This window comes from Monodelphis domestica, chromosome 7 (assembly GCF_027887165.1).
Source record: "Monodelphis domestica isolate mMonDom1 chromosome 7, mMonDom1.pri, whole genome shotgun sequence".
NCBI lineage: Eukaryota > Metazoa > Chordata > Mammalia > Didelphimorphia > Didelphidae > Monodelphis > Monodelphis domestica.
The window spans coordinates 97658945-97685525 of record NC_077233.1 but is presented as its reverse complement, the minus strand read 5'-3'; the positions used below and the strand labels follow the sequence as shown (position 1 = coordinate 97685525).

The 26581-nt window shown below is 34.3% G+C and overlaps 1 protein-coding gene across 4 annotated transcripts in view; it reads left to right on the top strand.

Annotated features, from left to right (window-relative positions):
- SETD2 (SET domain containing 2, histone lysine methyltransferase) overlaps positions 1-26581 on the top strand; it is a 143323-nt gene that overhangs the window by 73813 nt on the left and 42929 nt on the right. Inside the window, exon 15 of one of the 4 annotated variants that reach the window (XR_008913494.1) lies at positions 1848-2015. The exons of 2 other annotated variants lie outside the window; for them this stretch is intronic. The gene's annotated coding sequence lies outside the window, so the exon portion shown is untranslated. Of the gene's footprint in view, positions 1-1847; positions 2131-26581 lie in introns of all 4 variants that reach the window. One more of the 4 variants, XR_008913493.1, reaches the window with a different exon arrangement.

Sequence of the window (26581 nt, the reverse complement as noted above, 5' to 3'; positions counted from 1 at the left end):
CAAATCCAATGGAGCTACTGCTTAGAGGCAACCTGTGGGGTTTTACCTAATCTAAGTTCTTCCCTCTGAGATTTGATAAAATTAAGGCCCTCCTCAGATATAGACTAAAGTAATTAGGAGGTGGGGGTTTTTTCAAATTATACTCTATAGGTCCAATATCTATTCATTGTTGTGTTGAAACTCTTAATTAACTTTTGAGCTATTGAGATGTATTGTTGTAGATTCTCCTGTGCCCTTGACAGCTTTGTCATTTATATGCCACTGTTCCATTCCTTAGCTGCTCACTGTAACAATTCATGGAACACCTCCTCTTTCTCTCTAATTTTATAGAAAGGTGGAAGGATTCACAGTGAAAATACCTAGGATGGAATATGAACTTTGTAATAATTAGAATTATTAGTTAAAAAAAAAAGGATGCTGGGTCATTCTTTTAATAAACTTTTTTTGAGCACCTGCTATATGCAGGAGACCAGGCTAAAAAGGCAGGAGAGATCCTTTGAAGAAGAAATGTTGGGAAGGGTTAGCAGATTCCATATGTAAGTTGCCAACACATTAGGTAACGTGAAGATGGGAATAATATGCCAGAGGAAATAGTAAATGTTGTTCTCCCTGCTGCAGAGAAATTAGAGGATTTATACTTCAAGTTTGGTTGCCTCAGTGAGTAATGGCTTCAGTGGTGGATTTTGTCTTATCTCTTTGCCCAATATGTTTTATAACAGTAAGTGTAATTGTTGTGATTATCTTTTTTTTAAGGTATAAACATAATTTTTTAAGCTTCTGGGTTTATGTTAAACCTTCTGGAGAAATATTTTTGCTTGTTTTTTATATAATTAGCATATAGATTGGTGTAATTTCGATGAGTCATAGTTGTGTGTTCATAATATTATTAACCCAGTGAATTGTGGCAATTTAAAATTGTCCTCCAAAACTAAGATTTGTGAAGTTGACTTTGTTAATTCCCCCTCTAACCTTTCCAAGACTATTGGTACCTAAATAAAAAATTTCACAGTATCATGCAGCCTGATGATCCTATAACTATAAGCTTGAGATTTAAGATTTTTTCTAATACTTAAGTAAAAATGTGTACTTTTAATTTTATACTTTGTCTTCATCTTGACACGCCTGTTACCTAGAGCCACTGAATATAATCCTCTTTCTCCAAAATTTAGTTTGTTCTGAAATCACTCTCCATACAGATTTGCATTTCTGTATTTGCCTGTGAGCTGTGCTCTTGTTTGATGCTGAGAAAATTTTAATATAACTATGACTTCAGTTATCATTTATCATGGCTCTGATATCAGAAATGTGGATTAGTTTCTTATCAGTCTGGCTGGCCTTTTTATGCATCTGAAAACACGATACCCATACAACAAGTTATATGTTGTCATAAACTTAAATGTTTTGTTTTGTTTTTTAAAATATGATTGAACTATTGTGTTTGTTCTGTACTCTCTGGGCATTGAGTTAACTACTTCTGTCTGACTTTCACCTATGTAAGAAAATAGATAGCAATTGAAAAGAAATGTCCTTAAAATTTGAGGACCTAGCAAATATACCACCCAATAGATTATGTATCTGCTGTTTTATTTCACTCAAGCCATGGCTTCTTGACCTTTTGGGGCAATTGAATTATTACTAGACATATGTTTCACTTTACCTTACCCCTAAAAGGTGAATTCACAGGTTTTCTTAAACCTGATTTTACAGTAATTATAGAAAAATATGGATCATCGTTAGAAATAAGTCTAGGAGAGGGTGGGATGAGGGTATGGAAGACTCATGACTTAAGCTTTGTCCTCCCAGATCTGATGATGATCCCCCTTGTAACTTGAACCATTTCCATCTAGCTTCTCAGGGCAGCAAGGAGCTTGTTAACATCACCAGCTGACCATGTGTCTCCTTTTCTCAACTCCATTTTCAACTCCGTGCTGAAGAAAAGAGAGAACCTAGCGTGCATTCTGTGAAGAAACAGGAAGATGGTTGGGAAGCTGGATGATGCATGAAAAATATAATAGGTGAAAAGAGGACAGAAGTGGTTAATTCACTGGCGCCGGCGTTATTTTGGTGCGTCCATTGCCGACAATGGACGTCGTTCCGGGAAAATCCCGACTCCTGGCGTGAAAGGATTAAGTGAGCTATCTTTTCTATACCTATATACACAGGACAGCTGCTTTGCCTATACAAGGCTTACACATTTTCACTCCCTAAGTTATAGAACCTGTGAGGTACATAAGAACATGTACTTCTTTGTCACACACATAACCACATTATACATATTCACATGCACAGTCTTTACTGGTCTACATTTTCAGCAGGGGCACCTGCATGCAATTCTATTTGAAAGAGGAATTGTTGCATAGTATCCTTATGCTGAAAATGTACACAAGGTCCAGCTGGTCATGACAGTTACATCAGGTTAACAGGTGATATTTAAATGCATTTCATGTTCAAGATGACCGAAAACATCTGTGTTCGTTTGGATCCTGAGAAAAGGAGGTAAGACTCCAGTGAAATGATTAGTATCCATTGACATTTTGAGTAACTGGAGACTGCAGTGGCTAATATTTCCAGAGCCTTTCTTGTTGGTACTTGTAGTGGATATGTAGTCAGAACATAGAAGAAATTTACTTATTGCTTCTTAATAATAAGAAATTTAGAGGTATGGGTCCTTGCAGAATTATAAGTGTAGTACATTTAGACACCAACTTTTAACCTTTCGATCATATCCATCTTTATCTTAAGACTTTTTATTCACAATAATACATAGATATTTATATTGAGTCAGATACATAGTTCATTCTGCCCTAGAATGGGCCCTCAGAAAGGCATAATTGTCCTAACTGACAGCATACTTGATGTGTTAGTGTTATATGGCCCAAAAGAACTTGAAGAAAAAATGTGAAGGATCCAGAAGTCACAAGTGTATATGATTTAAATAACCATAACTAAGGCAGAAATGTCAATATGGAAGTAGTATAAATTATAACTTCAGTTGCAATTTGGGAAAAAAAAAAGTCCTGGATTCTCTATAAAACCTTGACAACATCTACAAGGGCATTTAAGTTCTGCTGTTTGTTGTCAGTGATTTTTTTTTTTAAGAGAAAGTATTAAGAGAACAATTCCCCTTAAAGTATGTGAATAGGGACTTAAATAAAGAAGCCAAATTGAATTAAAATTGGGTTTTTCAAATATTTTTACCTTAAAGCATTAATAAGTAGTCACATGCATGTCTTGCTAGGATAAGTCAGTCCCCTGTATATTGCCCTGTAGCTTATCTGACAATAAGTTTTTATTGACATAAAAATTTTTTTTTCTATAGTATCCCCTAGTACCTTTCTTCCATCCCTTCCAGAAAGTCATGCCACATAACAATATTCTTTTAAAGAAAAATGAGAGTAAAAAATTCACATAATTGATTAATACATTGAAAACATTTGAAAGTATTTGCATTGCACACTCTTTGACGTCTTACCTCTGCAAAAAGGTTGAATTCAAATGTCTTTTCATTCACTTATAATTTTTTTTCATTCTCTGCATTTAAATTGTCATTATGAATATTGTTTTCTTGGTGATTTTCTCTGCATCAATTCATGAAGATTTTTCCATGCTTCTCTGAATTCATCACCTTCCTCATTTCATACCATCTTAGTCATATTCCATTATATTAATTTGTTTAGCCCTTCTCCAATTGATTGGCATCCACTTTGTTTCTAATATTTTGATATATATAGGAACTTCTTGTCAATAGCCTTCTTGGAGTTCAAGCCTAGTAATAGAATCTTTGGATCAAAGAATATGGGTATTTTAGTCACACACATTATTTGTATAAATCCAAATTGTTTTCTAAAAGGGTTGTACAGATTCACAGACCCACCAGCAATTTACTAGTGATCTTTTTCAACCCTGAATCCCTTCAAACCTTGATTATTACTTTCTTTGTCATCTTTGCCAGTTTGTAGACTATACCACAAAGTCTCTTGGCAGTTTGATTTGCTTTTTCTCATTATTAGTGATTTGGGGCATTTTTTATGTGGTTGTTAGTAGTTTGCATAATTTTTAAAAAAGCTCTTACCTTCTTTCTTAGAATCATTACTAAGTATTGGTTCCCAGGCAGAAGAGTGCTAAGGGCTAGGCAATAGGAATTCATTGGCTTGCCCAGGGTCACACAGCTAGGAAGTGTCTGAGGCCAGGCATGAACCCAGGACCTCTCATCTCTGGTCCTGGATCTGAATCCACTGAGCCACCTAGCTGCCCCACCTGTGTATAATTTTTTTTTTTTAGTTTACCATAGAACAAATTCCCATGTTAAACCATCAGAGTTGTCATTTTAAATGAAGTATTATAAAATTTTTCGTTTTTAAGTTACAAATTCTATCCAGTTTCTTAGTCATCATGACTGCCTTTTGGTTATGAAAAAATATGGTCAATTCTAGAGAAAGCCATGTCTATAAACAATGGTTGGAATTACCTAAAAAAATAACCTCAAAGAAACTAAAAAAAAAAAAAAATATATATATATATATATATATATATATAGTTGTTTTATATACCTAGAACTTAATAGATGTGTAATAAATGCTTATTAAATTGAGTATATAAAACAATGTTGGAATTTTAAGTGCATATCTGAGACTCAAAGAAGTTTCTAGTATTTTTATAAGTTATCTAGACTTTCAGGCAATAGTATATTCAAAATATTCCAGATAAACAGTTATCTTCTTTGTATATTCAATTATTCAATTTAACAAATATTTATTGAACAGTTTACTATGTATAATGCATGTGGTAAGTGCTGGGAATGTTAAGATGCAAAATGAAGGTAAAGTGTAATAGAATGAGAACATATATATGGGAAAATACAAACGAGTATTTTAAATGGATAGGGGAGGTCAAAAGAATAAAATTTAGAATCGATCCCTCGTAGGCAAGATCTCAAAGAAAACAGTGGTATTTGAGCTATGTTTTGGAAAGGAAAAGAAGGATGTTGGGAAAGAATCTGTTTTGTACAAAAGCCTGGAGTCAAGAGAGCAGAACAAGATCTGGAATTGACAAGTAGTACAGTTTTGCTAGAATGTTAAAGATAGTAGCCCAGAAGTTCAGGAATTGGGCTTTAGACAATTGTGATGGGGCAGGAAGATTAAAACCAGATTTGTAAAACAGGTAGGTGGCATAATGAACAATATGCCACACCTGGGAGAATCCAAGTTCAAATCTGGCCATAGACATTTATTAACTGTATGATCCAGGCCAAGTCTCTTAAACCCCCTTTCTTAGCCCTTGCTCTACTGTCATAGACTTGTTACTAAGACAGAAAGTAAGGGATTTATTTTGGTCAGTGAACAGTTAAGTGTAATTAGACGGGTGCCTTAGGACATTTCTTTGTTAATAGTAATGAAAAACAGATTGGAAAAAGTAGTGGCTAGCATACTGATAATGAAAGCAGTAGCAGTGTAAAGGAGGTAATTGGGAAGAGATTTTGGAGGTAAAACCAACAAATAGGTAACTAATTGGCTGTAGGGAATAAAGAAATGGGCACGTTAGACAGAATGACTACCGTTAACCTTGAAAATAGATTATATGCACTTTAAAGAGTTAATGGCTGCTTCTGCTTGGGTCACACTATCACTTGTTACTCAATAAGTATTTGAGTATATACTATCTGAAACTACTTAGATAGTAGACAAAGAAAAGTAAAACAATCCTTTTTCTCATGCAGGCTTGCTTCATTCACAAATCTCATACTATGGAGATATATTTTTAAATTAAATTAATTAATTTAGGATATTTTTCCATGGTTCCATGATTCATGTTCTTTCCTTCCCCTCCTCCCATGGATATATTTATAGTATTGTTTTGATAACTCTTAATTGCACTAAGATCTATAGTTTTTTGTCTTTTTTCTGCCATACTTAAAAGGTAGTGTCAACTTTACTTGCTTTCCATTCATGAATTTTTTTTACATCTCTAATTTTCTTTCAAATTTTATTCACAAAAACTTCTTTTCTGAATGAAGTCTTTTTCAAGCAGAATACTTTGTAGCCTCACAATTTACTGAAAGGAAAAAAAAAAAGATCTGCTTCTTTCCTACTCCAGAATTCAAAACCACTGATACTATCTCAGGCAAACCCCTACAAAAACTACTTGCACTACTTACTTCTCCTTTTTTTACTTTTACTTGCTTCACAACTCTTATGGTCCAGCTTCCAGTCTCATTAGTCTAAGGAAATTATTTTTTCCAGTTACTAGTGATCTGATTACCCCTCCCCCTTTCCTATGCTTCTAGAATTTTCTGCATCATTTGCCACTGTTAGTGGCCTTTTTCTGTGATTCTCATATGATTCTACTTTCTTGGTTCTTTTCCTCCTACCTGACAGCTTTTTCTTATGCTCCTTTAATAGATCATTCACAACATGGCCCCTAACTGAACTCTCTTATTATTTCATATTGGCTGAATTGTTATCTCTATGCAAACAACTCTGATCTTTATATCCAACCTTAGTCTTTCATGAGCTGGAGTTCTGCATCAGCTACGGCTTAATATACATTTAGAACCGTACTGTGGACATTTAGAACTGTACTGTAGACATTCTAAAATCAACATGTCCAAAGCCAAAGTAAGGTTGAATATCTTCCTCCAAAGTCTTCTCTTTCCAAATGTCCTTATTTCTGTCCTAGACATCACATTATCCTTCAAAGAACCTTAATTTTATTCTCTTCTCCTTGCTTTCTGACCAACATAGCTGGTCAATTACTGAATCTTATTGCTTATATCTCCACAACATATAACATATCTGTTTGCATTCATTACATTCAGATGGCTTTCACCCTAGTTAAGACCCTCATATCATTTTTGACATGGACTATTGCCTTCTAATTTGTTGCCTCCCTAATTTTTTCACCTCTCTAATCCTTCCTTCACACAGCTACAATTTTTATTCTTTTTTTTTATTTAAATTTTTATTTTTAAAAATGTTAGGTATCTCTCTTCACCCTTCCCTCCCTACCTTAGAGAAGGCATTCTTTGACCAAGAAAAAATGTATGTAACATTCTCTTGCTCTGCTCATTTCAGTCTTCATAATTTCATGTAGATTTTTCCATGTTTTAAAAAAATTAATATGCTCATGTCTTACAGCATAGTAGTATTCCACCGTAATCATATACCACAATTTGTTTAGTTATTCTGCAATTGATGGACATCTCCTCAATTTCTTGTTCTCTGCCATCACAAAGATAGCTGCTGTATTTCAGATATTTCAGAACACATAGGTTCTTTGCCTTTTTTTCTAATCACCTTAGGAAACATCTAATAATGATATTAGTGAGTCAAAAGCTATATATATAAGTGTATACAGAAAGGATTAATTCCAATCCAGGAACTACATGAACCTAATTATAAAACTTTTTATACATATAAAGTCAGATTTAGATAATTGGAGAAATATTGTTTATGAATGAGCATAACTTTATGAATGAGTCAATATAATTAAAATGACAGTTCTAATTAATCTGCTTATTTAATGCCATCCTAATTAAATTAATAAAAAAAACTTTCAGAACTAGAAAAATAATACCAATTCACATGAATAAACAAAAGATCAAAAATGTCAAAGGAATTTATGGGGGGAAATGTAAAAGTCTAGAAGTATCAAATTTCAGACTATATTATAAAATAATAATCATTAAAACCATCTGGTGCTGGTTTAAAAAAACAGAAAAGTAGATCAGTAGAAAAGAATAGACATACAACAGACAATAGTAAAAGATTATTATCCTTGTATTTGAAAAAATAAAGACCTGAACTTTCAGGTTAAGAATTCACTATTTTGTAAAAATTACTGGGAAAACTGGAAAGCAGAAACTACATATAGACATCATATTACATATTATAGAACATATTAAATCATTTATCAAGGTAACATCAAAATGGATACATGACCTAGAAGTAAAGGAAGGTAAAGCAAAAAAGCAAATTAGAAAAATGGGGAACATAATACCTATCAGATTTATGGTTAAGAGAAGAATTTATGAATAAATAAGAGATAGAAAACATCATGAGATATAAAACATAATTTTGATTACATTTTCTCTTGGATACTTTCTTGTAGCATGATGTCAAGGATTTTTTTCTGGTACTATCCTTCAGGTAGTCCAATAATTCTTAAAATTGTCTCTTCTGGGTCTATTTTCCAGATCTATAGTTTTTTTTAATAAGGTGTTTCAAATTTTCTTTTATTTTTTCATCCTTTTGATTTTGTTTTATAAAATCTTGATGCCTTGTGAAATCATTAGCTTCTAGTTGTTCAGTTCTAATTTTTAAAGACCAGATTTCATCCATGACTTTTTTGATCCTCCTTTTCCTTTTGAATGGATTTTTCGTCTTTTACTTTTTTTTTTTAGCTGTTCAGTTCTGGCTTTCAAGGACTATTTTCTTGTTTTAGTTCATTTGTTTCTGTTTCCAGATGACCTATTTTACTTTTTATGTAATAGTTATTTTCCATTTTCTTTAGTCTGTGTTATTTGTTTTTTTTTCCCAATTCTTTTTTGAGCTCTTCCAGCACCTGAATCCAGTTCACTGGAGTTTCTGAGGTTTTGCTTAGTGTTCCTTAGTTTAACCAACTTAAATCCTATTGGTCTGTTAAATGGGATTTTATCTTTTACTATGCTCACTTTGAAGCCTGTTGGGCATGTTTGTGGATTATATAGTTCAGGAGAATAGTGATCAGCTCTTTTTTGTTAAATGTCGTGTTTATATTTGAAAAATGGAAAATGATTAGTGAGTTTAGAGAGGAATCAGAAAAGATTCCCATAAATAGTTTTCAGACTATACCCCATCCTCTCCTTCCCCACTATTTCCAAACATCAGTTTTACTAAAAGCTTTAACCATTTTGCTCATTACAAACCTCAGAGCCTTTGTTCCATCGGTTGTTTTATTTTTTTCTGAATGGTAGTTTTCAATCCCAATTTCTTTTTTCTTCTTTTGCTGTTTACTCATATTCTTTACTTGTATACTTGCTTCTCTGGTTATTTGCTGGCTCTCTGTGTTTGAGCTTTTCTGCCCTCTAGAGAAGTGGTTCTCAACCTTTCTAATGCCGTGACCCCACAATACAATTCCTCATGTTGCAGTGACCCCAAACCAAAAAATTATTTTGGTGGCTACTTCAAAACTGTAATTTTGCTACAGTTATGATTTGGAATGTAAATACCTTATATGCATTATGTATTCTCATTGCTACAAATTGAGAGGTTGAGAACCGGTGCTCTAGAGGCTTCTTCTCTGGGCTGCTGCTATACTGGATTTGACCAGTTGAGCCGATCTTGGTTTGGGGCTAAAACTTCCAGGCAAAGGCCTGAGATGGAGGTGTGATGACTGAAGGCTGTGATCAGCCAGCCCTTTCCTCTGTTTCTCTCCTCTCCATGTTCCTTGCCAGCTGTGGTCAGAACCCTGAGCTTCCCATAGTTGTGGTAGCAAGGTACAGAGTCCTGGTTGGTGCCCTTGCCCTGAGATCCCACAGATTACCAAGTCTCAGTACAGTAGGTTGGGGAGGGGCATTGGGACCTTCCTTTTTTTTTTTCCTTATACCTGAGAATTCAAACTTTTCTGTGTACCTTTTAAGTTGAATAGAGCAGGAGGGTCCTGCATCTCTGTCTTATTGTTGGATTTGGTTTTCTGTCCCCCTTGAAGTACTTTGTTTTTGATTGGTGTGGAAGAGTGTCAAATTTTGCTGTTTCCAAGCCGCTATCTTGACTTTTCCCCCATAGGAAACTTTGGGAGTAAAGGCATCATGCTAGAGAAGAACTAGGGGACAGATGAAGGAATGATGACACATTCAAGTAGGCTTCAAATAAATATGTTCACAATGGAATGGCTAGAGAGATGAGAACAAGGAAAGAATACTAGTATGTTATGGAAATGAAAAGAGAGAAAGTAATTAGCTCATCAAAAGTACTGAAAGTGGGTAGAAATTTTTATTATTGTTTTCAAAGAATTTATATAAGGAAATGTAAATATCACATATTCCTAATTATCTCTGGATTCCTAGAACTGGGAGGTATATACAGTTCTCTTATCACTGTATAGAAAGGGGTTAAGGGAAGATTTTAGCTGATTGATTGCCTTGGGAACTGCTTTCATTTGTCCAGAATTCATTCTTCTTTCCACCTTTATTATGAAGATTGTTTCCCAATTTGTTGCTTCCCTTCTAATTTTGGTTGCATTGGTTTTGTTTGTATAAGAACTTTTTAATTTGATGTAATCAAAATTATTGATTTTACATTTTGTCATTTTTTCTAGCTCTTGCTTGGTTTTAAAGTCTTTCCTTTCCCAAATATCTGACACATATACTATTCTGTGTTCACCTAATTTGCTTATCGTTTCCTTCTTTATATTCAAGTCATTCACCCATTTTGAGTTTATCTTGGTGTAGGGTGTGAGATGTTGATCCAAACCTAATCTCTCCCATACAGTCTTCCAATTTTCCCAGTATTTTTTATCAAATAGTGGATTTTTGTCCCAAAATCGGGAATCTTTGGGCTTTTCGTAGACTGCCTGGCAGAGGTCACTTACCCCAAGTCTATTCCACTGATCCTCCTTTCTGTCTCTTAGCCAGTACCAAATTGTTTTGATAACTACTGCTTTATAGTATAGTTTGAGATCTGGTACTGCAAGGCCACTTTCCTTCACATTTTTTTCCCCATGATTTCCCTGGATATCCTTGATCTTTTGTTCTTCCAAATGAACTTTTTTATGGTTTTTTTCTAATTGTAAAAAAAGTTTTTTGGTAGTTCAATGGGTATGGCACTAAATAAGTAAATTAATTTGGGCAGGATTGTCATTTTTTATTGTTAGCTCTTTCTACCCATGAGCAATCAGTGTTTTTCCAATTCTTTAGATATTGTTTAGGGTGATTTTAAATGAAAATTCTTTTTCTAATTCTTGTTGCTGAGATGTATTGGAGATATATAGAAATGCTGATGACTTATGTGGGTTTATTTTGTATCCTGCAACTTTGCTAAAGTTGCTGATTATTTCGATTAGCTTTGTGGTTTATTCTCTAGGATTCCTTAAGTAGACCATCATATCATCTGCAAAGAGTGATAGCTTGGTCTCCTCGTTGCCTATTTTAATACCTTCAATTTCTTTTTCTTCTCTAATTGCTACCGATAGTGTTTCTAGTACAATGTTAAATAATAGAGGTGATAATGGGCATCCTTGTTTCACTCCTGATCTTATTGGGAATGCATCTAGTTTATCCCCATTGCAGATGCTGTTTGCTGATGGTTTTAGATAAGATACTGTTTATTTTTAGGAAAGGCCCTTCTATTCCTATATTTCTAGTGTTTTCAATAGGAATGAGTGTTGTATTTTGTCAAAGGCTTTTTCTGCATTTATTGAGATAATCATATGATTTTTGTCGGTTTACTTGTTAATATGGTCAATTATGTGGATGGTTTTCCTAATATTGAACCATCCTTGCATTCCTGGTATGAATCCTACCTGATCATAGTGAGTAACCCTCATGATCACTTGCTGGAGTCTTTTTGCTAGTATCCTATTTAAGATTTTTGCATCTATATTCATTAAGGAGATTGGTCTATAGTTTTCTTTCTCTATTTTTGACCTGCCTGGCTTTGCAATTAGTACCATATTTGTGTCATAAAAGGAAATTGGTAGAACTCCTTCTTTGCTTATTCTGTCAAATAGTTTGTTTAATATTGGGATTAGTTGTTCTTTGAATGTTTGATAGAATTCATTTGTGAATCCATCTGGTCCTGGGGATTTTTTTTTAGGGAATTCTTTGATGGCTTGTTCAATTTCTTTTTGTGATATGAGGTTGTTTAGGTAGTCTATTTCTTCCTCTGTTAGTCTAGGCAATTTATATTTTTGTAAATATTCATCCACATCACCTGGATTGGCATATTTATTGACATATAATTAGGCATGATAATTTTTAATGATTTCCTTAATTTCCTCTTCATTAGAGGGGAGGTCTCACTTTTCATCTTGGATACTGTCAATTTCTACCTTTAGAAGGAGTGGCATTCCACTTTGTGGACCTGGTGGAATTAAATGAGAGGATTTTCAGAGCTTTCCAGGGCTTGAAGATGTAATATCAGTTCCTTAGATTTTTCTCTCTTAAGATTTTACAAGCTCCAGGTAGGAAAATTAGTTTTATTAGAAGAGAAAACTTCATCCTTCAACTTTTTCAACAGAAAAATAGGTTTCATAAAATTTTAGAAGCAGAAGAGACCTTTTATATTTAGTCCTTAAATGCTTACTAGTTATATGACTATAGGTATGCAAACCTGACATTTCTCAATCTCAATTTCCTGTATTGCAAAATGAGGATTCAATGAGATTATCTCTAAATCCAGTATCCTTTCCACTATATTATACTTCTCAAAAAAAAAAAAGTGGAGGTTTAAGTTACTGCCTTACACTATTTATATGGCTAGTTTTCAATCCTTAGTTCTTGTAGTTTAAAACCCTCCTCTTTCAGAGTAGCACCATGCCTTTTGAATTCTGTTTTAAGCCATTTAACCTGTAGGCCTTCAGTTTCATTTAAGAATTGTGAGGGAGAAAGGGGTTTGTTTTTAAAAGGGTTGGACCAGATTATTTAAGAGTGTGGTCACTAGGAATTTAATTAATTCCAAAGAGATTTGTTTACAAATTGTAGAAATAGTGAAGTAAGAAATCAGAGAGAGGATAAGGGTAAGATATCTAGCTTAAACACTAAGTAATTTTCCCTTCTCCAGCCAGCACCCCACCCTCCAGAGAGTTTCTTTCCACTCACCTTGGCAAAGCTGAGGACCCGGGAAGTTTCTCATGAGGATAGGTCTTTTCCTGAGGCTATCTCTTCAGAGAAAAATCGGCAGTTATGAGTCAACTTTTCACTCACCACATGTCAGTCCAGTCAGGAACAGGGTCTCGGGTCCAGTCAGCAGATCCTTCTGCCCCTCTTCACCAGCCTCAACTTGAAAACATGAAGAATTGAATTCCTTCAGGAAGTTGTCATTCCCTTTTAATGACATTTTCTCTTTAGTCACTTCCTGTGTCTTCCCCTAATTTTATATCTACCAATCACAGTTGAAGCTCTGCTCTATGACTGCTCAGAAGGCAGTCAGTGGATTCTGATTCATTGCCCACTATTGCACACATGGGTCACAGACCTCCCACTTAATGATTAAGTGGTATGTTTACTCTTTTGGTAATTAGATCTAAAAATGGGCAGATCTCCATACTCAACTTTAAGTAGGGTGTTCTAAAAATAGTCAGGGGTTACAATTTAATCTTCATAATCGGGGGAGAGTTAATTAATTTCATTGTTACAATCAGGAGAGTTAAATTTAATCTTCAAAGAACTATAAAGATGTTTTCAAAATGCCTGTTCTGGCAAATCATCATGGGGTGTTAGTGACCTATATTCCCAAAATATAGGTATCCGGTAATTCCCTACCGGTATCTAAATTGTGAATTTCCTATACTATATGTTGCTTTTTTAAATGTCATTTTGATTTTAATAATCAAATATATAAAATTTAAAATCTTCAACCCCATTCTGCATAGGAACAAGAAATTTGCATATACCTCCCAATTTTAGGAATCCCTAGCTAATTAGGGACATGAAAATTTGCTATTTCTTCATATAAACAACTTACTTGAAAAAAGCAATGACTACAATTTCTACCCACTCCTAATATTTTCAATAAACTAGGAAAACCTTTAGCACGTTTATAAAAATAAAAATTTATTTCGCTATTAAAGCCCTATTTACAAGTATGACATAGCTTATCCTTCTTGAAGTCTCTGCAACATTTGACACTAATGATCTCTTGGATTCTCACTCATCTATGAATTTTCATGGCACTGCTTTCTCCTAGTTGTTTTACTAGCCTAATCAATCCTGAATTTCCAGACCTCCTTCTTTCTCTGCTAGAACTATCTTCTCTAACCCCCATCCCCTCCAAAAAAGTATAGCAAGCTAACTTAAGATATAGTATTCTTTATTTTAATATTCATTTAGTGATCTTATTAGTTGCTTATGTTTGAATTATATATGCAGGTGACTCCAAGATTTATGAATCTAGCTTCAGTCTGTACCTGGAATTCCATTCCCATGTGTTTATTGCCTTTTGGACTTTATAAACTGAGCATCTCATACAGAAACTCATTGTCTTCACATCCCTACATAAATATCCCTCTTTTGAGCTTCTCTATTTCTGTTGTAAGATTTTCAACATCAATATTAATCCATATTATTCATTCTCCATTTTTTATTATAACGTTACATTTATTCTTACTTTCCTATAATATCTAACATGCATGCTCTAGTTCAGTTCTTATATTACTTCTCCCTTTTACCCGTTATATTATCTTTTTTTTTCTTCAAACCGTTACCTTCCATGTATTACTAATACTGTGTATTGGTTCCAAAGCAGAGGAGTGGTAAGGGCCAGGCAATGGAGGTTAGTTAAGTGACTTGCCCAGGGTCACACAGCTAAAGAGATGTCTTAAGGTTAGATTTGAAGCTAGGACCTCCCATCTCTAGGCCTTGCTCTCAATCCACTGAGCCACTCAGTTGCCCCCTGTAGTAGCCTCTTAATGAATCTCTTCATAATGTGTCTCTCACTAAAATGCTTCATCCCCATAGTAGCCAAATAGCAGTTCTTTAAGCTTTGGTTTCACTGTATCTGCCACCTGCTCTCAAACCAATAGCTCCCCTTTACCTCTAGGACCAAATGTAAACTTCTATCATACCTTTAAAAGTGGCAACTTGTCCCCAACTTACCTATATTTTCATTTTATATAATTTCCTTTTCAAACTGCACTGTATAATCTAACCAAACTGGGCAACAGTGTTCTTCACATGGCCCTTCTGTTTTCTGTCTCTAACTTTGTACTGGCTGTTCCTCTACCCCCATGGAATCTTACCCTTCAAGTCTCAACTCAAATAATATCTTCTACACAATGCCTTTTTTGGTTTCTTCTTACTTTTTTACTTTGTGTTTAACTTTGTTGTATTTATTTTGTATTGTTCTGTTTGTTTTTATATATACACATTATACCCTACAACAATGTGTAAATTACTTGATAGCAAGGATTTTTTTTTCTTTATTAAAAAACATTTTGGGTTGAAGTTGGTTATCCATAGCACCTGGCACATAGCACATATATAATAAAATACTTGTTAACTGATTGTTGGTGATTTATAGCCCACCTTTATATAATGGCTTTATAGTTTAAAAAGTGCTTTCCACCTCATATGACAGAGACAATGTTACTTTAGTGTAAATGTTCATCCCATTTTACAATTGAAGAAATTTGACACTCAGGCCTTATGACTGGTCTTAAATCTCAAGAAATAGCCAGTGTTTTTTTTCTTTTTATCCTATTCTCTCTCTCTCTCTCTCTCTCTCTCCCCCCCTCCTTCCCTCCCTCCCTCCCTCCCTCTCTCCCTCTCTCCCTCCCCCTCTCTTTTAACCCTTAAGGACCTTCCGTCTTGGAGTCAATACTCTTACCTTCTTTCTTAGAATCATTACTAAGTATTGGTTCCCAGACAGAAGAGTGCTAAGGGCTAGGCAATGGGGGTTAAGTGATTTGCCCAGGGTCACACTACTGGGAAGTGTCTGAGGCCAGATTTGAAGGTAGGACCTCTCATCTCTAGGCCTAACTCTGAATCCACTGAGCCACCCAGCTGCCCTATCCTTCTCTTTCTAAGGAACAAGTCCAGACTAGTCTTCATTCTTTGTTTTCTAACCAGAATTGAAGCTTCTTTTGGAGCTTTATGTTTTCCTCCAAATAACAGAAAAACTGAACTATATTTGAAACCACAAGTCTCTTACATACAGCTTACTTCTTTAAAAGTATATAATAAATTCAACATACTACTTTCTAAGCTTTCAATTTATCACTGAATTTTTGGTGCATTTAAAATAATACCTCTGATATTTTTTTTTGTTTCTTTTCATTTTCATGTGGAGGCAAGAGGACAACACTATTGTTGCCTTCTTAAATAGCTATTCTCCCATGTATAAAAAAAAAGAAAGAAAAGAAAAACTCAACCCTTATAACAGTTAAGCATAGTCATGAAAAACAAATCCAAACATGTACTAAGTCTAAAACATGCATCTTTACAGTGCTAGCATGTTTTACATTGTTCCTCCTAAGTTATGGTTGGTATTTGCATTGACCAGAGTTCTTAAGTTCTTCAAAGTTTTATATGTATTGTATTGCTCTAGTTTTCATTTCACTATGTATCAGTTCACATGAGTATTTCCTAGTTTAATAAATTCATATAACATTCCTCAGTTAATAGATATCCCTTTAGTTCTCTGCTACTACAAAATAACTGCTGTAACATTTTTGTACATATTGTCCCTTTTCTCTTTTTTGATATATAGACCTAATGCTTGGATGTCAAAGTGTAAAATGTATAATGTCCAAAGGTATAAAGATATATAATGTAGTGACTAGAGATAAAATTTCAGTTTGCTTTCTAGATGGTTGAGTGAATTCAGTTCTACCAGTAGTATATTTAGCCCTCACTATTTTCCTATACTCCCTCCAGTAAGTATCTTTTTTGCCAGTTTGAAAGATATTAAATAGTACCTTAAAATTGTTATAATTTTTATTTCTTAAACAGGGATTTGGGGCATTTTCCCTGTCTATTATAGTTCCTTGAATTTCTTCCTTTGAGAACAGTATTTTTCTGGTCTTTAACCATTGAACCATTGGAGAATGGTTCTTGTTCTCATATATTTGAATCACTTCCTTATATTTCTTATATATCTAGTATATCAGGTATCAGAAAAACTTGATGCAAAGATTTTTTTCTTTGGTTAACTGTTTCTAGTTTTTTAACTGTATTCTGTTTATACAAAAGTTTTTCAGTTTTCGGTAATAAAGTTTTTTCACGTTGCCCTTTTTGTTTCTCCATATTCTTTATTTGGTCATAAATTTTTTCTTTTCTCAATGGTGGTGAAAAATCTTTCCTTATTTGTACTTCTAATTTGTTTATGATGGGTTTTTTTTTTGTTAATTGATGTATCCATTTACAACTTAACTTGAATCTGTTCTCAGTTGTTGACCTAAACCTAATTTTTTAAACAGACATTTTTCTAGCTTCGTAGCAGTTTTTGACCAATAATGACACCTTACCTCTTAGCAATTGAGGTCTTTAAGCTCATCGAACTTGATACTACTGCTAACCTTTTTCTTCCATATATTGTGTACCAGTTCTTTTCTATTTATCAACTCTGGTTTTTTGTTTTTTACTGGTTCCAGAGAGCACATCTTGGGATCTGGAATTACTGGGTCCCTTTCCTTTCAACCTTTTTAACTTTTCTGTCAGTATTTATTAAATACTTCGTGTATACCAGTAACTGTGGTAAGCACTGAGGCTATGGAAATGCTCCCAAGGAACTTAAAATCTATTGGGAGTTAGGGGAAATAACTCACCAAAAGAAGCTGAAAAGCTCCAGGAGGGTAAGAAGGACTGAGCTTCCTCAGGTTCTAGGTATAGGGTCAAGGTAGAGCCTAAGGCATAAGAGAGGGTGGTAAATTAAAAGGTGGCAGATCTGAGTCTAAATGTAATCTTTGGTAGCTCAAAACAAGTAAATTAATTTGGGGAGTGTTGTCATTTCAATTATTTTGGTGATACAGAGAAGATATGAGTTTTAGAATAACCAAATTTAAATCAGTTTTTAACAACTGGCACAGTGCTTGCTACATATCATATGCTTAATAAATGCTTGTGCATTGATCCTAAGATATTGTTGTTGTTGTTGTTGTTTTAGTGAAAATTTTTTATTTAATTAATTAATTTAGAGTGTTTTTCCGTGGTTATGTAATTCATGTGCCCTCCCTTCCTACCCGTATCCATTGTGCAATTCCACTGGGTTTTAATTGTGTCATTGATCAAGACCTATTTCCATATTATTGATAATTACACTAGGGTGATCATTTATAATTCATATCCCTAATCATATCCCCATCAACCCATATGATCAAGCACTTGTCCTAAGATATTATCTTGAGGGGTATAGGTTCCCATACCTAAATGCCAAGTACTTTCACACACACACACACACACACACACACACACACACACGCACACGCACACGCACATGCTCACAAACATATATATTCACACAGAGTATGTGTAATACATATTGAGAGGCAGCGGCATATACTAGAAAGAAATTTGATTTTGTTGTAAGACTTAGGTTAAAATCCTGACTTGGAACAATTCACTTGAACATTTTAGTCTCAGTTGCCCCTCTCTATAAAATGAGGACTTTTAATCTGATTGTTCTTTTTTTTTTTTTTTTTGAAAATTTTATTTAGTCAATTTAGAACATTATTCCTTGGTTTTAAGAATCATTCTTTCCCTCCTCCACCCTCACCTTCCCATATCTGATGCTCAATTCCACTGGGTTTTCCATATGTCCTTGATCAGAACCTATTTTCATGTTGTTGATGTTTGCTCTAGGATGATCATTTATAATCTACATCCCCAGTCCTATCCCACTCGACCCATGTGATGAAGCAGTTGTTTTTCTTCGGTGTTTCTCCTCCAAGAGTTCTTCCTCTGAATGTGGATAGTGTTCTTTCTCGTAGATCCCCCCAAGTTGTTCGTGATCACTGCATTGCAACTAATGGAGAAGTCCATTACATTTGATTGGACCACAGTGTATCAGTCTCTGTGTATAATGTTCTCCGGGTTCTGCTTCTTTTACTCTGCATCAATTCCTGGAGGTCGTTCCAGTTCACATGGAATTCCTCCAGCTCATTGTTTCTTATATAGCACAATAGTATTCCATCACCAACAGATACCACAATTTGTTCAGCCATTCCCCAATTGAAGGGCATCCCTTCATTTTCCAATTTTTTGCCACCACAAAGAGCGCAGCTATGAATATTCTTGAACAGATCTTTTTCCTTATTATCTCTTTGGGTATAAACCCCAATATGCATTTTATAAAAGATAGCTTATTCTTCCTATTATATGTAATAATAATTTTCAACATACATTTTCTGAAATTTTAAGTTCCAAATTGTCTTCTTCACTCCCTTTCCTCTCCTTTCCTGGACATAATAAGCAATTTGATCAGATATACAAATATTATCATACAAAATGTGCTCTTGTATTGGTCATTGATGTAAGAAAATATTCATATAAAACCCAAATCCCAAAATAAATTCACAGATAAACTAATGGAAAAATAATATGCTTCAATTTGTATTCCAACTACAACAGTTCTTTTTCTGGAGATAGCTAGCATTCTTTGTCATAAGTCCCTCAGAACTGCCCTTTGCTGAGAGTAGCTGAGTCTTTCAGAATTGATCATCATGAAATAGTGTTGTTACTGTGTTCTGCTTATTTCATTCTACATCAGTCCATGTTGATCTTTCCAGCTCTTTCTGAAATGATCCTGTTCTTTATTTCTTATAGCACAATATTATTCCATTACCATCATAAGCCAGTTTATTCAGCCATTCCCCAATCAGTGGACAACCCCATAATTTCCAATTCCTTGCCACCACAAAAAGAGCTGTTGTATTTTTGTATAAATGGATCCTTCCCCTATCCCCTCCCCTCCTTCTTTTTTTAATCTCTAGGAGACAAACCTAATAATGGTATTACTGCCTCAAAGAGTATGCACATTTTTTATAGCCTTTTGTTCATAGTTCCAAATTGCTCTACAGAATGGTTGGATCAATTCACAACTTCACTAACAATGCATTAGTATTCCAGTTTTGTAACATTTCTGTCTTTCCTTCACTGTTATATTGGCCAATCTGATAGATATGAAGTGGTGCCTCAGCATTTTAATTTGCATTTCCCTAATGAAAAGTATTTTACAACATTTTTTCATATGATTATTGACACCTTTTGTCTCCTCATCTGAAAATTGCTTGTTCATATCCTTGGACCATTTGTCAGTTTAGAAATTACTTTTATCCTTATAAATGACTCTGTTCCCTGTATATTTGAGAAATGAGACATTTGTCTGAGAAATTTGCTATGAATTTTTTTCAGTTTGTTGTTTCTCTTCTAATCTTGTCTACATTTGGTTTTTGTACAAACCTTTTTAAATTTAATATAATCAAAATTATTCATTTTGCATCCTGTAATGTTCTCTGCCTTTTATTTGGTCATAAATTAAGACTATGGATCTTAAATTGTTGACTGACTTGTGTTCTCTAGTATGATAGAATAAGAGATAGTAAAATTATAAAAGAATGCATGAGGGAAATTCTACAGGTTTGAAAGACCCTAGAAAATGGATCAAGGAATCTGAGAGAGACCTGTAGAAGTTTTACATGAGAAAACCTACAGTAATATATTTATTTTGGGTTTTCAAATGGACTTGAATTTTCATGATTGTATAAATTTGTCAGCTATGGGGGAATATTTATAGAATTTCAATGGAATAAAATGAAAAAGAACCTTTTTTCTACTAAAATCATTCAATAGTTCCAAATTCTTTTTTTTTTTTTAAGAACTTCTGGTTACTATTTTCCTCTTCAGTTCATCAACTATAAGATATTTCTAAGTCCCTGGTAATGATTGATGAAGCCTGATAGATGGGGACAGACAAATTGGAACGGATTTCACTTTTAAATATAAATTTGTTCTAAATAAATTAGATTTTTTTTTATTATGGAGGTTACATAAATAAAACTTCATGATGAGATTAAGCCCGACCGTTACAAAACATACAAAATTAATTCTCTGTTCCTGTTTTAAAAACGATGCAAAATAAACCTCCTAAATATTTGTTGTATTCTTATAAATTTTCACTCCCTTTAACAAATAGGAAAGTAAAGCTCAGTTTTTCAGAATTAAAGGTAAGAATATAGCTTGAAATAGAGCAAGGAAGAATTTATTAAATGCCTACTGTGTGCTAATCATTCTGTGGATGCTTTTCAAAGAGTATTTTAGTTGATCCTCACAGTAAACCAGGATAGTAGATGCTATTAATAGCATTGTCTCCATTTTGCATTCATGGAATCTGTGGCAGAGATTACATGACTTGTCTAAAGTTACATAGCTAGTAGATATTTGAGACTAGATTTGAACTCAAATCGTCTGACTCCAAATCCAGTGCCTTCCTTCTGTTATTTCCTGTTTGTCCTGTACAAGCCTTGTTTGGTCATACTTGTTTGCTTTCTGTGACTACATAAGATTATGAGCTCCTTGATGGCAGGAACTACCTTTTCTGTTTCTTTGTTTCTCTATGGTAAGGGTTTAATAAATGCTTATTGACCAGCTGCCCAGGGTCACAGTTCTTGAGGCCAGATTTGAAGTAGAATCTTCCTGAATTCATGCTCTGTTCTCTGTCTAGGAAATCTAAGGAATGCAATTCCATTCCTTATGTAATTATAGTAGGTGTTAAAATTATATTAGCATCATGTAGATCACTATCCTTGGAGGCAAAATTCCAACTGTACCTGAATCCTGCTTCAAACAGTAATTGTTTTACTCTTGCCAAAGTCACTAAAATTACTCTAGGCCTCAGATTCCTCATTTGTAACATGAGGGAGCTTTCTAGTCTCATTGACTTCTAAGGTCCCTTTCAACTCTAATTCTGTGATCCTTCAAGGTTTTTTTTTGGTGCTTACCTTTCTTCTTAGTATCAATATTATGTTTTGGTTCTAAGGAAGAACAGTGGTAAGGACTAGGTGGTGGGTGTTAAATGACTGGTTCAGAGTCACATAGCAAGGAAGTATTGGAAGCTAGAGTTGAACTCATGATCTTCTGTCTCCAGACCTGGCTGTCAATCTACTGAGCCAACTAGCTGCCCCCTTAAAAACTGAATATTGACCCTGCCCTTAAGAAATGTTTGTTTTTGTTTTAACATAAGGGAGTTCACTTCTTAAATTAGAGTTTTTAATCTGGACCAAGTGAAATAATATGATTTTAGGTTTTCCCATGATGAACTATTCCAATTTACATCCCATTATTTACAGTTTCTAAAAACACTTTTCTCTAATAACACTATATTATAAAAATTCACAGGTAACAGGTAAGATACCCAAAGACTAAGAGATCTAAGTAACTTTCTTGCATAGGGTAATAGCAGTTGTTATAGTTTAAATATGAACCTAAATTGGACTCTTGGTCCAGTGTTCTTTCTGCTTTTTGATAGTTGATGTTTACACTTTCCTAACATTCGGTCAATGAAATATTTATGAAACCCTGCAGTGTGCCAGGCATTGGGCTAAATGTTTCGATTACAAAAGAGGCTCAAGATATAGTCCCTGTTCTGAAGGCTGATAATCTAATGAGGGAGATAGCATGAAAACAAATATATACAAAGGAAACCTTATACACAGGATAAATAGAAAATAATTTAACAAAGGAAAGGTTTTAGAATTGAAGAGTTCAGAAAAACTTCCTGTGAAAGATGGAATTTTAATGATTTAGTGGAGGAAGCTAGGAAAGTCAGGCAAAAAGGGAAGAGGAGAGTATTCCAGGCATGGGGGAAACCAAAGAAAATCCCAGAACTGAGAGAACTGAGTGTTTTGTTCATGATACAGCCAGGAGTGGCCAGTGCCATTGCATTAAAGAGTGCTTGGTGTAGAGTAAGATGTGAGAGAATGGGGCTATGTTATGAAAGGCTTTGAATGTCAATCAGAGGATTTTATATTTGATTCCAGAGGTTGTAGGAGCCATTATAGTTTATTGAGTAAGAGGTGTGACATAGTTGGACCTCTTTATTAGGAATATCACTCTGGTGGCTGAATGGAGGATGAATTAGAGTGAGGAGAGACTTGACTCCGGCAGACCCACCAGTGACTGTTGCAGTAATTTATGTGTGAGGTGTTTACAGCCTGCATTGGTGTGGTAGCAGTGTCAGAGAAGAAAAAGGGTATATATGAGAGCTGTTGGAATGGTGAAATTGACAGATTGTTATTACATCTCAAGATCCAAACTTGTATGGACCGGTATAATATAGAGTATTACTTGGTTTGTGATCTAAAAAAAAATTCAGTTGATATAAGTCTATTGCTATACATGCTTATTGTAGTGTTGTTTCTTGCTTTTGAAAACATTTTAGATTGTTTGACATACAAGTTAATGAAAGTTGGTTTGTGTAGATCTGTGATTTTTATATGTAATCAGTTCTTTAAAATGCAGTCTTAGTTTCTTAAGAAAATCTAATTGCGGGGGCAGCTGGATAGCTCAGTGGATTGAGAAGCAGGCCTAAGGACGGGAGGTCCTAGGTTCAAATTTGGCCTCAGCCACTTCCTAGCTGTGTGACCCTGGGTAAGTCACTTGATCCCCATTGCCTAGCCCTTATCACTCTTCTTCCTTGGAGCCAATACATAGTATTGACTCCAAGATGGAAGGTAAGGGTTTTAAAAAAAGAAAGAAAGAAAGAAAATTAATTGTAAAGGCATATTAGATGTTGAAGTAAAACTGCAATGTATACACTGAAATAGATGTACTACATATAAGGAAAGCTCTGAGGTAGAACTTAAATTGTTTCTATTATTTTTTCTACTATACAAAATTTCAGTAATCACTTTAAGCCAATGTCAGAGATAATTTTTTATTATTACATTTTTAGGAACATGTGTAGAATCAAGAAGTAACTTAAGAGGTCATATATTCTAATCTCTATATTTTTAGGGGCACCTAGGTAGTACATTGGATTAAGGACCAGGTCTGGAGTTAGGAAAACCTGAGGTCAAATGAGATACTTATTAGCTATGTAACCCTGGGCAAGTTACTTAGCCTCTCTCTCTCCCTCAGGTTCCTCAACTATAAATATAATAGCACCTTCTTCCAGGTTTGTGAGGATAAAATGAGATATTTGTAAAGTGCTTAGCACAGAGCCTAGAACATAGTAGGTGCTAATAAATGTTAAATATAATAAATATATAATATTTTATGGATATATAGGAAAGTGAGATATATATATAGTGATACATAAGAAAGTGAGAGCAAATACTTGTACCTGTACTCTTATTTCAAATCCAGTATCCTTTCCACTTCTTTCACATATTTGGCAAAACTCTAGAAATAATAGCCTTCCTGAAAACTCCAGAGCTCAATATTGATTAACACAATTTGGGAAGAGAGCTCTCAAGTACTTACCTCCAGGTTTTCTTTCAGTTCTAGTCATTTTATTTGTACCACTACCTGTGTGAATAGTGGGAATAAATTACTTATGTCCTGCTTTCAATAGTATTTGGCACAGAGGTACTTGATAAAATGTTTTAAAAACTGATATTTACTGATTTCATCTTTCCAATTTAGCAGTTTTACCCAAATGGATTTTTGAGTAGGGGCAACATAGTTAATCTTTGCCACTGATTTCCAGTGATTTTGTGTACCACACTTTCCCTACTGTGGCACATTGTTTTGAAAGAAACGAACACTTTTAAATGACCTGGAATGTTATATATTTATTTGGAAGATACATTTTCGTTTTAGTTCATTATAATTATGTTCTGGTCTCATTTGTTGCATTGTTTAGGCATATTTAAAAACTCGTCCATAAGCCTGAGGACTTTTTCAGGGGTGCCTATTTTTTCTTTGTGCTGCATTTACCTGATTACCCTCTGGATTACTTGGATTTTGTAGCCAGGAAGGTTCGCAGTGTGGAGTTTAAAAACAACAAAGGGAAAAAAGTCAAGAATGGAATTAGGACTAAAACAAGGAATCAAAAGCATTCATCCCAATAGAACATTTTTATGCCTGATTCCTGAAGTGAGAAAAATCTGAATGTGTTTGTTTCCATGCATTTCATGGCTGATGAAGAACCATGTTTTATTAAAGTACCCTACCAAACTCCCAAAGTGTATACTTCTCTAATCATACTTTCCAGCCCTAGTTAGTAAGATGTTACCTAGTCTTGAGCACTGACTCTATTTTTCCTCTTCTATTCTGTTTCCCTCCAACTCTGATCAAACAACCCGCCTTTTAGAGAGATCTTGTTATTCTCATGCGTCAAATCTTACAACAGTTTTATCAGGGAAAAGATTTTCCACATTTACTTTTTCTATTGTCATTTTCATTTTTATTTCAGAAGGGGTTGTGGGTGTTTAATAGTTTGTGCATTTAGTTTTTGGGGAAACCCTCAAAGAGACCTAAGGTATTCTTGATTAGATTTTTTAAAGTATATTAATAATAACAAAGCTTTTTTTTTTTTCAAATGTACCTTCTTAGTATCATTATTTAAACTTTTACCTTCTGTCTGAGAATCTATACTAAGTATGGATTCCAAGGCAGCAGAGAGCTAAGGGTTAGGCAATGGGGGCTAAGTGACTTGCTCAGTGTCATTAAAATGGTAGGAAGTGCCTGAAGCCAAATTTGAACCCAGGTTCTACCCAGCTCCAAGACTGGCATTTTATTCAGTGTGCTTGCCTAACTGCACCTAGAACATCCATTCTTAACTTAAGGTCCACAGATCCTATTGAATCTCAAGAGAGTTTGGGATGGGGGAATAGAGAACTATTATGAACTTGCATCAAGACAAAAATCCTTCCATTATTATGATTTTTTAAAAATTCATCATTCTAAGAAGGAGGGGTCCATATAAGACTACTAAATGGGTTGATGACCCAAAAACGGCTAATAATCCCTGAGAGTGTGCACAGTAGAAGGGATAACCAGAATGGCAAGGTAGATCTTGAAACTGTTAGCAGAGGAATGGTTGATGGGAAATTCTTTAATAGTATATGGTGGTGATCTTGAAGCATTTTATTTTTTAAAAATCCTTATCTTCCATCTTAGAATCAATACTGTGGGCCAGATTCTTAGCATTAGGATGTAGAACAAGAACCTAGAAGTAGAGATTATAAGAAGGCAGCCCATTCTAAAGAGTACTATAAAAATGAGAGCTATCTAGCAAGGAAATAGGTTACTTTAATAATCCAGCAAGCAGAGACTACTGAATGTTAGTGTTAAGCAAGGGAATTTTCCCTAATTTCCCTCAAATTCCTCTTTCAGTGGTCAAGCCAAAAGATTGAGAGGGAGATTGAACTAGATACTACTCACTTAGTTCTTTCTAACTCCCAGTGCTTTTTAGAGCTATGGAATAAAAAGTTTTACAGGAATTTCATAAAACTTCAATGTTTTCAAATAGGGGAAGCAAAGTAAGGAGAAAGGTCGCTAAGAATAAGATAATAGATCTAGGCATAAATTCTCCACTAACAGAATTTAAAATGGTTCCCCCCTCCAATTAGCAGTAGCCCCCTGAGGCTATACATTTTCGAAAAGTATTCAACTGCTATCACATGTAACACATAATATAATTATAACCTATTAATAATTATAGTAACATCATGCTACACTTAAGTATGAGGAAAAACCTTTGTAGTTTTTTTCAAGGAAAATATAGTTAACTCTATATATAAGGAGTCTGAGACAGAAACTAAAATCAATAGGAAAATTCATGAGAAAATTAAAATAAGCTCCTTCTGGTCACTTAATCTGGTAGCTAAAGAAGACTGTTAGATAAAACTGAAAGTGAACATTTTTAAACTTACTGTTCATAAATTTTTAGCATTTATCCAGATTTCTCTAACTCTTAAGTTGTCTAGAAAATATTATTTAAACCTAATT